Genomic DNA, 10,952 nt, shown 5'->3' on the forward strand with positions numbered 1-10,952 from the left:
TATTTTAATTTCAATTGTTCCTGTTTTAATGAGATTTTTTATGTTCCTAAATCATTTTCTATTTTATTATCTCTACCTAGCATAAAAATTAAAATACTTTGCAACATTACGTTATTATACATTGCATATCTGACATAAAATACTTGCAAAAATTACTTAGCTAATTAATATTACGCATGACAACTCACATTATTTACTTTGCAAAACATTATAGAATACATAACAGATAATTGTGACCCTGTGTATTGTTCATTGGAATTAAAATAAAAAAAACGTGATTTCGTCAATCGCCGTTATTTGCGACTTCAGGCAACTGTCGCTAAGAGCTATTTTTGTTTCTCCGTTCAATTTCCCGATAAAATCGTCGACTTAGTTATTAACTTTATAATCTTTTTAATCATTCTTCAGTTAGGTGGTATCAATAATACCACAATAGCCATGTTGCCGGAGTTTTTTGATAAAAGACTTGCTAGTTGGAATACAGAAAATATTTACCAAACACCTATTCACGATAATAAACCGGGGCACTATTGTGGGTTTTCGGTTGGTTTTATATTATATTAGGTACTCACCCTTCGTAACGTGTCTCCACGAAAAAACGTCACTTTCACACTAACCACCTTTCGTTTTAACTCTCGCGACGATAACTGAAATGTTGACGCGCGCCGGACAGATTCACGGACATACAACCACCCACCCACCCCGCGCCCCGGTTTCCGTCTGGACTGGTTCTGTCGTCCGAGTGAGTGCCAAAAATTAGCGTTCGTCTATTAAATGATTGTCGGATGATGATTATTGACGGACACTTTTATCGCACCCGATCACACTTTAGTTACTACCTACGTTTAGTATCGACGACGCATCGTTTCGATTATTGAAATTCGAATTGAATTTTTTTTTTTCTAGTTTTCGACGTAGATTCGCGTGACACAAATATTATGAGCCTTTTTGGATCGATTTCGTGTGCATCACGCCATTTCTACGGGCGAACGTGAATGTGTGATGTTGACGTGATGGAAGCAACGTTTAGGCAATCCGCATTACGTATTACTATCAATTATATTTTAAACGAATGAAAACTTCAATTCAGAAGTGTGATAATCCCGATCCATTCAAGTTTTGTTAATTTTAGATTAAAAATGCGTGAGTATTGTACTATTGCTAACGATAAAACGATAAAAAGAACAAGAGCAACGGGCCATTAAGTTAATTTAAAAATAACTCGTACCGGATAAGTCGAATACGTATCCAGGGAAAATTTATTAATTTTAAAATTAACAATAAACGAAAAAAAAAGAACAAGATTTCCGTCAGCTGTGTCATAAACGGAGACCGGCGGAAACAGGTTCTCGCCTCCCACCACTTTTGTGTAGCGGCCGCCAAATCAATTTTGTTTTTATATAATTGATTCAAAAAATTGAAATTCACGCATAGTTATCTGTGCCTGAAGTGGGTCATTTTCATTGCATTGTTAGTAAGATCGAAACCATAGAAACCATACAAAACGCATACGACTATTTCTGTTTTTCATTTCACGCACTGTTTTTTATTAGTTACCTAGCAACATGGTCACTGCATTGAAACTTCAGAGTTCCTTCAAAAATTTGAATTTTTAATTTCAATTTTTTGAATCAATGATAGAAAAAATATTGTTTATATTTAATATAAAAATAACTATTGTGGAAAACAGCAAAAAATAAAATAATACCACTAATTGGCGGCTGGTCAGGATAGACCTAACGTTCGAAATTTAGAAAAATATTTTTTTTATTTTAATACTGTTACTTTTCTAATGAAGTGCGAAATAAGTTGTGCCCCATAGCTATCTTTTTTATTTTTCACTACGACAATTACAAAGTGTTGATATTCACAACTTTTCGTGAGCACTTCGATAGAAATGAACAAGAACGCAGGAAAATTCCACACCGAATATTAATATTCTGTCTTGGCCCATGTTTATTTTTATCTACCGCAAAACAAAATGTTCGGATTTGTCAGGGGTATTCTGATTTAAAAAAAGAAGAACATTTGACGAATATTTTAAGTCTCAAACGTTTGGAAAATAATGCAACAACAATTCATAGACTACAAAAAAGCCTATGATTCAGTACCACATTCATGGTTAATTAAAATTCTTAAAATTTATAAAATTAATATTAAATTAAATCACCTTCTTTATATGGATGACATAAAACTTAACAATAACTGAAAATCAATCAATATGTCGTGGTCATTACGAAAATTTAGAATATATAACTAAAGAAGGAGAAATCATTAAAAATTTAAATAAAGGAGAATTTTATAAATATTTAGGTATTAATCAATCAAATCATATTCAACATTCAATTATAAAATTAAATCTATTCTTTTGGTGTTATAAAATGGTCCAAAACTAATTTAAAGAATATAAATATTCAAACTAGAGTTCTCTTTACAAAATTTTGTAAACATCACCCCAAATCTGCTGTTGAAAGATTTAATTTACCACGCGAAAATGGTGGTAGGGGTTTTTCAAATCTAGAAATTCTACAACACAATCAAATTGCTTCACTAAAAAATTATTTTCTCAATAGAGCTCGTGATATGACACTATAGCAAATATAAAACAAAAGTCTTTACATGGGAGATATTTTAAAGAGCTGAGGGTTTTATATTTGCAATACAAGATCTTGCACCGTTTTGGCTCACAGCGAATATAAAAAACGTCATGATATATTCGCAAAAATTATACACATGAATTTAGCAGTTAAATTCAATTTATTAAAGGATACACAACCACATTACATTTATAAACCAGAAAGTTGTTTAGAAAATGACAATTACAAATTATATTTTGATCGCACAGTTTTAACTGACATTCACATTCAGCATAACAGACCAGACATTATTATTTTAAATAAACAACAAAAGCAAGCATATCTTTTAGATATAGCTGTTCCAAATTCACACAATATAACACAGACATATAATACAAAAATTAATAAATATATTATTATAATTTCAGCAACAGGAATAGTACCGCAATCTCTTTTTAAAAATTTAAAAATTTTGGACTTAGAGAACACATAAAACACAAAAAAGTCAAAATGTGGAGGCGAGACGCCGGTAATTATGTTGATAAGCACTGCACTACTGCCGCCGGGTGGAGGTGGGATACGAAAAGAAGATGGGAAAAACCGAATTTTATTATCGTATTTAATTGACGTCACAGTTACTTTGGCGAAACAGGAGCTCGCTTTTCGAAGGCATGATGAAAAAGACAGACGAATCAATTTGATATATAAAACCTAACAGGAACGGCTGGTCCATGAGGTCATTTGGGTAATGACCCCCTAAAAAATAAAGGTTTTACCCAACACCAGCCGCGACTGCAATGTACACAAGATTTTTTCTACAATCGCAACTATGACTGCTACATATTATGTTATTTCAACCAAATCAGAAGTACAATAATTTTGAAAAGTAAGTGCAATGTATACTTCTAAATCTATCTAAATTTATTAATATGTAATTTTTTTCAAAACTATCGATCTTTCTTTGAAACATTTTCAATTCACAATTCACTGTTGGAAGCGCTGTACTTTTTAGTATAAATACGTATACGAAAAATTAAAATAATAGTTGAATTAACACATCGTTAAATGTTACGAGGAACATAGTTTTTTGGATTACACAGCAAAATCTTGGAATTTCAGTCCGATATTACTCCATTGAGTCTTTGGACTCACAAATAAATACCTCGAAAAGCCGACAAACATCTGTCTAGAACTTTTCTAGTAACCAGAGGGTATCGTAAACGACCCGTGTTTAGACCTCTTTCGTGAAAGTGACCGACCGCCGGCGCCACTCGATTTCGTCATAAATCTCAGCCGTACCCCCCACGATAATTGACAAGTCTGTCATACAGCCCTACCATTTAAAACCTTTATTCTCTTCGTTTTAAAAATAGTTTCGCATGGTTTTTCTCTCTTCTCGTTTTACAATGGTCCAGTGACTAATAAATGAGTGTTGTGTTATGAGTTTGTTCGAGCTCAAAAAAACGTGGTTCGAAATTGTTTAACGTTTAACGAATGGTAAGTTATTCTAGTTTTTATGTTGGTCTTAACGTGTTAGGGGCCAAGAATACAACATTGTCTGTCCATTATAACATAGAACTGATATGTTGAATTCAGATCTCTAATTATTTAAAAACCAAAAAAATAAAGCAGCAGTCAAAGTGGCATGTACGCGTAACCTAATATATATTTTTTTTACATTAAAAGATCGCCGTCTTCCTCGTCGCACTTACGACATTTGCATATGTTATCTTTGTTAAACTCACGGAAGGAATATAATGAACCGGTCACCCGTCCAAGTGCTGACCGCTGCCCGCGTGGCTTACCTTCGGTGATCGAACGACAACCTTTACCGTTTGACGAGTTTTTATTCTGCAATTGTTTACAATTAATCGACAAAAAAAATTGTTTTCTTAATTATCTAGTACTTAAAGCTATGAATCTACATGATACGGGTCTGTGCATGTTTCCGAATACCTGCACGAAAAACAAATCGGTTCGGTGGTTGCTATGGATTTCAAAAAAAAACAAAAAGTGTTGGGGGGCAACGGCACGCGGTGTTCCCAAGCGGTCACCCATCCAAGTACTGACCGCGCCCGACGTTGCTTAACTTCGGTGATCGGACGAGAACCGGTGCTTTTCAACGTGGTATGGCCATTGCCGTGGTGTTTAGGTGTGATCGTTGGTGTAAAATATATTGCTTTTAACATTCCGATGCACGAATATGAACATCAAAACGCGATGCGTTTCGTTTCCGTATGCACTTACCCTCTGACGACCGACGTCGGACCGAACTAACGGGAAATCCCACAACAACCACCACGTCACGCTCTAACGACAAGAGAGACTACTAGACGGACTGGCGATCTCCCGCGTCGCACATTTTTCGACCGCCGGCGGCGGTGGAAAATCCAGAATTTCACCCCACCCACCGCGCTGCTTGCTCCGACGACGACGAGATTCCCACATTTGGATCGACCGAAATATGTAAGTAATATCAGGAAGTTCCGATTTTCGAGAGGAGACCTGTGTTTCTATTTACCTATCTATAATAATTATCGTTATAATCATCATATCATTATTATTATTATTAACATTATTATTTATTACCATTATTATTATTATTATTATTATTTATCGTCCCTCGGATTCGGCGATCTTCGAAAATCCAAGTTGGACCGTTAGACATTCGAACGCGGTGTGCGTGGCTGACGAGTTGTTATTTTTGGCGTTTTTTCTTCGATCTTCACCCCGACTTCGGACGACGCAGGTCGGACACGAAATTACGAAGAGAGAAAGACGGAAGAAAGGAAGAAAACCTGAAGATCCGTCGAAGAAAATATCGGAAAACTCGTAGGTGCGGCATCGGTCGGACGATGAAGACCGTCTCCTTTCGGATGATCCTCTCGACGGACTTTCGGCCGTCCCGAAGGGTCCGGACGGCAACGGGACCCGTCGTCGACTCGTCCCGTTTCAACTTCCGCCGAAAACGATCGACCTGAACGTCGGAGAGGCGGTTCGCGGCATCCTGTTGTCGGAATTGCCTCGGTTCGAACACCAGGTCCTTTCTGTGCTTCGACCGTTTCGGAAGCGTTTGGCGACGCGAAGATGTCGTAAAATCGAGAAGGTGGCGCGGTATTCCGGGAAGAGATGGACCAATATTTCGGCGAACGAAATATGGATTCCCGGAATCGACGCGTCTACCCCGCACCGCCGACGTAAACCGTCGGTCCCGAATCGAAACCGTGACGACCCGGATTTAGGGCTGGTGGTTGGAGGGGCGTGTACCTGATTCGAAACCCACCGACGTTCCGAGACGAACTTCGCTATCTCCAGGGAAACTTCGGAAACCGAGTTCGGCCAGCTTGATCACACGGTGGCGATGGTGATCGAGGAAAGAGGACGATGCCATCACGCGGGCAACGATTCCGAGGCCTGCAATTTCTTCGACGGCGGACGCGGTGCGCGTTCAGTCTTCCGTCCGCAGTGGCGACTATTTTATAAAGACTTAGAAAATTTTTTTGTTCAATTCTCGTTCACGAGGTGCTCGAAGTGTACGTGTGTGAGCAAGTGTTTTTTCAATAATTATTATTAACTTTTAACGTTTTAACGTGAAAGATGGCCGACGTCGAAAATCAAACAGCATCATCGGTCACCACCGGTTCCGCTGCCACCCCTCAATCCCACGCGAAGAAAGAGAAAAAAGCGAAAAATCCCAGGGCGAAACCGTCCCATCCTCCGACATCCGAGATGGTAAACAACGCCATCAAGGGACTCAAGGAACGCGGAGGATCGTCTCTTCAGGCCATCAAGAAGTTCGTCGCCGCAAATTACAAAGTCGACGCCGAAAAGGTCGCCCCTTTCATCAAGAAATATCTGAAAGGCGCCGTGGCGTCGGGATCTCTGGTTCAGACGAAAGGTAAGGGCGCGTCGGGTTCGTTCAAGCTCGCCTCGTCCACCTCCGGTGGTGCCAAAGTCGCCTCCGCCTCCGACAAGAGGAAACCCGCTTCGTCCGCCGCATCCAAGACGAAAAAATCATCCGCCAAACGTACCGCCGTCGCGACGACTTCCGACAAGGCTTCCTCGAAGACAGCCAAAAAACAAGCCTCCCCCAAAGCGAAGAAGACTGCTGCCGAAAAGAAGAGCGCCGTCGCTGCCTCCGCCGCCGCAGCGAAAGCCAAGAAATCGGCCGCCTCCTCGGCAGAAAAGAAAACTAGAGCCGCCCCGAAACCCCGATCGCCTTCCAAAGCGAAGAAATCTAACAAGGCTGGTCCGACTAAAAAACCCAAAGCACCCAAACCCAAGACAGCCAAAGCCATTCCTGTCAAGGTGAAAAAGGCCGCTTCGCCGAAGAGGAAAAAGTGAGAAACGTGGATGGATACTCGACTCATGTTCGTTCGGCTGTGCCTCGTTCCGACGTCATCATCGTACTACCGGCAACGGGGCACGCACAAATGGCCCTTTTCAGGGCCACACGATAATCTACGACGAAAAAAAGAAATAAAACTATCCTTACGGCGAAACCAAATAAAATAGATAGCATCAGCTGGCAGGTAGGTGATGACAGGATGCAATAAAATTTTACGAACGACCGCAACCCAACCCGAATCGAGAGGACCGACCGATTATTGACATTTTTATTTTATTCATTTCCGGTTGAAGGGCGATATATTTTTTTTTTTTGCCTGTAAGGTTTGAGGTTCTGAAAAGAACCGATTTTTTTGTTATAAAATTCGTGTTTCGTGTTGTTCTTCCGAAACACGATGTGGAAAAATTTAAGCGCGTTCACCCCGAATACGTCTGGCAAGTTGGATGTCCTTTGGCATGATGGTTACACGTTTGGCGTGGATGGCGCACAAATTCGTGTCCTCGAACAGACCGACCAAGTAAGCTTCGCTCGCTTCCTGGAGGGCCATCACGGCGGAGCTTTGGAAGCGCAAATCGGTTTTGAAATCCTGAGCGATCTCCCTCACCAAACGTTGAAAGGGAAGCTTGCGGATGAGCAACTCGGTACTTTTCTGGTAACGACGGATCTCACGCAGAGCCACGGTACCAGGTCTGTAACGGTGGGGCTTCTTGACGCCGCCAGTGGCGGGAGCGCTTTTCCTGGCCGCTTTGGTAGCCAGTTGTTTCCTGGGGGCTTTTCCTCCGGTGGACTTGCGTGCGGTCTGCTTGGTCCTGGCCATTTCGAATGAAACGAATGAAAAACAAAACTGACAATTATTAAAATCGACTCTGACGATCGTTAGACGTGCACGCGTCGAAAGGTAAACGGGTACTAAAAATTCCGCCATATTAAATTGTACTTTTATACGTGAACAAAGTCAACGGCTGACTTCGTCGATTGGTCGATGGTGAACCGTTGAATCTATATAAGGCTCCGTTAGTTGAAATTTTGCGGTAGTTGACTTCCTAGGGACGAGGTGTGCAGGTATTTTGTGTCAGTTGAAATAATCTGAAAAGATGACCGGTCGCGGTAAAGGAGGCAAAGGATTGGGAAAAGGAGGAGCGAAGCGTCATCGCAAAGTCCTGCGTGACAACATCCAGGGCATCACGAAACCCGCTATCAGAAGATTGGCTCGTCGTGGCGGCGTGAAACGTATTTCCGGTTTGATCTACGAAGAAACTCGCGGAGTCCTGAAAGTGTTCTTGGAAAATGTCATCCGAGATGCCGTCACCTACACGGAACACGCCAAACGTAAAACCGTGACAGCGATGGACGTCGTCTACGCTTTGAAACGTCAAGGACGCACCCTCTACGGTTTCGGAGGTTAATTTCCTGGCGCTCTTCACCGTTCGAGAAAACCAGAATAAAATACGAAATACAAAATCGGTTCTTTTCAGAACCACAAAATAAAAATAAGAGGAAAAAAAAGAAACATGATGTTCTTTCGAGAAACAACGGACAATTATTACTAACTGACTACCTGATAAATGTACCAAGATCGTAAACACCCCTTGCTTTCCTTTTGGCATTGCAGTCGTAAATGATAATAATACAAAAAGAAAAGATGCATCGGTCATTTTACGAAAAAAAAAAGCTATAGTGGCCCTGAGAAGGGCCGATATTTTGAGTTTTCGCCACGGAGATGGATCGATCGTTCGTTTAAGGTTTCTTCTCGGTTTTTTTGGGTAAAAGTACGGCCTGAATGTTGGGTAAGACACCGCCTTGGGCGATCGTAACTCCGGACAGGAGTTTGTTCAATTCCTCGTCGTTTCTGATGGCCAGCTGCAGATGACGCGGTATAATACGTGTCTTCTTGTTGTCACGGGCAGCGTTTCCTGCCAATTCTAGAACTTCGGCGGCTAAGTACTCCATGACGGCGGCCAAATAGACGGGAGCTCCTGCACCGACGCGTTCCGCGTAATTTCCTTTTCTGAGAAGACGATGTATCCTACCCACCGGAAACTGGAGACCGGCACGGCTCGAACGGGATTTCGCTTTTCCCTTCACTTTACCTCCTTTACCGCGACCTGACATTTTAAGTTCGTTCGTTAGACACCACGAGAAGTAATAAAACTGACGGACGGGACTCGTCGATTGTAAAAGCTGGTAGCTGTGCTTCGAATTTATAGCCTCCGTGATAGGAGAATAGGACGTGACGATTGGTGGGAGCCCGTTTTCAGGTGGGGTTCTGGTGAACACACTACCTATCAGAAAGGTGGTGGTGCAAAGTTAACGCACGCACACGAGTCAGAGCAGTTCGCGAGTTTGTTGAATCGAATTGAATTGAAAAATGCCGCCGAAGACAAGTGGTAAGGCAGCCAAGAAGGCCGGGAAAGCTCAGAAGAACATTTCCAAGAGCGACAAAAAAAAGAAGCGCAGGAGGAAGGAGAGCTATGCCATCTACATCTACAAGGTGTTGAAACAAGTCCATCCCGACACCGGTATCTCTAGTAAGGCTATGAGCATAATGAACAGTTTCGTGAACGACATCTTCGAACGTATCGCCGCTGAAGCTTCCCGTCTGGCACACTACAACAAACGTTCGACGATCACCAGCAGAGAAATTCAAACTGCCGTGCGTCTGTTGTTGCCCGGTGAGTTGGCCAAGCACGCCGTCTCCGAAGGTACCAAAGCCGTCACCAAGTACACCAGTTCGAAATAGATGTTTTTCGTTTTCGACACATTTATAAACGGTTCTTTTCAGAACCACAAAAACTCTCGAACAAAAAAGAAAAAGACGTGAAACAGCGATTTTTAATTAACTTTTATTATGTCATTATTATTATTATTAGGTTTCATGCATTATCGGTATTTTGCACCCATGCCTATCCAACTTGTAGTTATGTGGTTATTGTATTCGAAATAATTTAGTTGATTGAGGTTATGTTATGAATAAATTTCTATTTTGCCAGAATACAACTCTTCGGAAGAAGAAATCAAATAAACAATCGTACATCTGCTGAACAACCTAGTTGATGGTTGATGGATTTGCATTACCCAGCATATAGCCTAAATGTTCATCTTTAGTGAAATTAAAATTACTTAGCTTTTTTAAGAAAGAAAAAATTAGAACGAATTCTCATCGAAAAAACCGCGATTCCTACAAATGATACAGATGGTTTTGTAGTCGCGTATGTTATTGAATACAATGAGCCGACATTTTTCCGACTCTTTGTTTCATCGAAAACGTTGTTGACATTAGCAAGGAACGTTAAGGATTCCCTGAAACAGACAATTTCACTGTTTTGGAATAGCAGTATGTGCAAATGAGAGGACAGAAGACTTTGAAAAAAGGAGTGAACAAAACTGTACTTTAGTACAGAATGTTATGTTTATTTTAATTTCAATTGTTCCTGTTTTAATGAGATTTTTTATGTTCCTAAATCATTTTCTATTTTTTTTTTCATTAGAGAAGAGTTATTGTCGAGTTATTATCTCTACCTAGCATAAAAATTAAAATACTTTGCAACATTACGTTATTATACATTGCATATCTGACATAAAATACTTGCAAAAATTACTTAGCTAATTAATATTACGCATGACAACTCACATTATTTACTTTGCAAAACATTATAGAATACATAACAGATAATTGTGACCCTGTGTATTGTTCATTGGAATTAAAATAAAAAAAACGTGATTTCGTCAATCGCCGTTATTTGCGACTTCAGGCAACTGTCGCTAAGAGCTATTTTTGTTTCTCCGTTCAATTTCCCGATAAAATCGTCGACTTAGTTATTAACTAAGTTCTTCAGTTAGGTGGTATCAACAATACCACAATAGCCATGTTGCCGGAGTTTTTTGATAAAAGACTTGCTAGTTGGAATACAGAAAATATTTACCAAACACCTATTCACGATAATAAACCGGGGCACTATTGTGGGTTTTCGGTTGGTTTTATATTATATTAGGTACTCACCCTTCGTAACGTGTCTCCACGAAAAAAC

The 10,952-nt window shown here is 40.4% G+C and overlaps 1 non-coding gene across 1 annotated transcript; it reads right to left on the bottom strand.

Annotated features, from left to right (window-relative positions):
• Positions 1–4,597: 4,597 nt before the first annotated feature.
• LOC138141102 (5S ribosomal RNA) lies at positions 4,598–4,717 on the bottom strand. The gene has a single exon (XR_011162990.1). It is a non-coding gene; the product is annotated as a 5S ribosomal RNA (ribosomal RNA).
• Positions 4,718–10,952: the final 6,235 nt, after the last annotated feature.

Source organism: Tenebrio molitor, unplaced genomic scaffold, assembly GCF_963966145.1.
Source record: "Tenebrio molitor unplaced genomic scaffold, icTenMoli1.1 SCAFFOLD_909, whole genome shotgun sequence".
NCBI lineage: Eukaryota > Metazoa > Arthropoda > Insecta > Coleoptera > Tenebrionidae > Tenebrio > Tenebrio molitor.